This window comes from Seriola lalandi, unplaced genomic scaffold, assembly GCF_002814215.2.
Source record: "Seriola lalandi dorsalis isolate HSWRI2012SDOR001 ecotype SW California unplaced genomic scaffold, Sedor1 jcf7180002054972, whole genome shotgun sequence".
NCBI classification, from domain to species: Eukaryota; Metazoa; Chordata; class Actinopteri; order Carangiformes; family Carangidae; genus Seriola; species Seriola lalandi.
This window is the reverse complement of record NW_019525660.1, coordinates 2,253,695-2,256,024: the sequence shown is the minus strand read 5'-3', so window position 1 is coordinate 2,256,024 and position 2,330 is coordinate 2,253,695. Positions and strand designations below refer to the sequence as shown.

Here is a 2,330-nt window from a genome sequence, read left to right as displayed (position 1 = left end):
AGAAAACGTACTCCCCCCTAAACTTGGCAAACACACTTTTGCAATTTAACCAAAATGAGCACACAGGGTTTTTTTCTATTGAGTGTAGGCTCTCAGGTTTTAGCTTTGTTTAGCGCTGGGACACTGGAAGCTTCCTAACATCTGTAAACCAGTGTAAAACAAATTTGGTTTTATTCAAACAAAATGAAGAAAAAAAAGGTAAGGTCTAATGTAAAATAATCAATAATCAATTTTGTTTTTTGAATATTGTATTTCTGTGGCTAACTAATGAGAAAATGTAAACAATAATTCAGTTGTTTCTTTGTGCTGTACTATTAAACACATCCTGAATCAATCTCTGTTGAGTGAATAGAGATTAAATTCATATATGTTTTTTTTAACTCTTGCCAAGAAGGAAATAATTATATTTTGCAAAAGGCTGATGTATCTTCATAAAAACTGCAAGCTACACTGTGTTTAAAAACAGTTCACAAAGTTCATATGGTCATGTACACAGACTAAAACAGAGGGTCAAACAGAGAGAAAAGACCCTTTGAATTTATACCTGAGCTTTAAAGCCCGACCACAACAATGCTCAAGTTTCCATGCATCACTGACTGTGTGCAACAGTGGCATGCTGTGACTTCTACAGATAGACAAGCAGAGATAAAGGATCAACAAACCACCCCCACACCCTCCCACCACCTTTTCACAACAGTAGTAGTGGTAACAGCAAATCTCACTTAATTTCAGGGTCATGTCTCCTGTAATTATACTCCAGTGACAAACTTCTCAAGCAACACTGTTTTTCATCATGGCTGATGTCACGAGAATACTTCAGACCAGTTACACGTTAGTACAACAATGCAATTTGAAAGTTTTGAAGAAGAGGTGATGCCAGTGCAGGGTTTCTATTGCAATGCCAGGTCAACATGAAGCATCTCATACGTGACAACATTGGCTTCATTACAACTAATCCGACATTTCAGCTGTTGTGTTGTCAAGGGACGTCTGAGCTGAGACACTGGAGCCTGTGATGCACCACTGTGCTTCTAATGGTAGCTTGCAAGAGGGGCCTGTCATGTCGCAGCTACTATCAACATTGTTTTGATTATATTTATGTGATGTATTGAAACAAATATGAAATGTCAGGGTTATGGTAAGGGTTAGCCTGTTTATTTATTAATGTCAAGAATAACACAAAAAAGTAAAAACTAATTTCCATTGTGGTCCATATGAGCACAATAGAGAGAGTTTCTATGGATTTCTGAGAATTTCTATGTTAATTATAGCCATGCAGTGAATGAATGAATGAAACTTGATTTATCCCAGTGTACTGTTCTCTTTTGTGCAGTAGTACTCATGAGCATCCAGGGGCAATACAAAAAGACCATCCACTTCTTTTGCTGTGTCTTTTGCCCTCGTCTCTATCCATTGTGATATTTACCAACAACTCCTAGTGACAAACCATCAAACAACAACCACACAGACAAACAGCGAACCATCCCCGTGACGTCACATGACGAATAGCTACAGTTGTAAACCAAGTGTAAGATATAGAGACTCTAGTAGTCGCCTGACTCATTTATAAGAAGTGTGTTTCAAGCTAGAAGTCTTTGCAGATTGCACTGAGTGTCTGGGAGTTAATCTGCCGCATAGCTATTAGTTAGCAGACTTGCTAATGGCATGCTAGCATTCATGAATGGACTTTGAAGCCTGCACACTGCACCAGACAGCGCACTGTGTTAGCAAAGAAGCGCAGTTGCGTCTCTGGTGTTGAGCGGGACCTGTTTCCTTTTCTCGCTGCAACTGAGACCGAGGTTGGATTTTCTTTTCTTCCATCACCACCGGGACTCGTCAGTGGGACTGTGGCCGGAACAGGAGACTGTTGAACTGCTGACCAGTAACTGGTGTGAGTGAAGATGCCATCAGTACAGCTGTAAGTTACCACACACACATCTCACCCGAACTGCATTCAGAGTATAACCAGTAAATTGTTGTTGTTGTTGTTGTTGTTGTTGTTGTTGTTGTTGTTGTTGTTGATTCATGCAGCATTCATGCCATCTTAACATCATAGAGTATTTCTTTCCAGGTCGTTTCATTTTTCCATTATCTTGGTAGAAAAAGGGCTGTTGTGTTTTCTTTTGTTTGTTTGTTTGTTTGGGGTTTTTTTTGTTTGTTTTTGTTTTTGATTGTCTTAACAGTATTAAGGTCAGGTGTTAAAATTACACATTAATATTATTAGACATTAATTTCATATAAGGATATATCATTTAGAGAAAATAGCATAGAGTGTAGTACAGGTGGAAGAACCCAGGCCGCTGGATCTCATGGTAGTTTATACTGGCAAA

The 2,330-nt window shown here is 38.8% G+C and overlaps 1 protein-coding gene across 2 annotated transcripts in view; it reads right to left on the bottom strand.

The window, feature by feature from the left end:
- The window catches only part of LOC111648287 (uncharacterized), a 15,565-nt gene that overhangs the window by 4,609 nt on the left and 8,626 nt on the right, over nt 1-2,330 (bottom strand). The gene's annotated exons all lie outside the window — the stretch shown is intronic.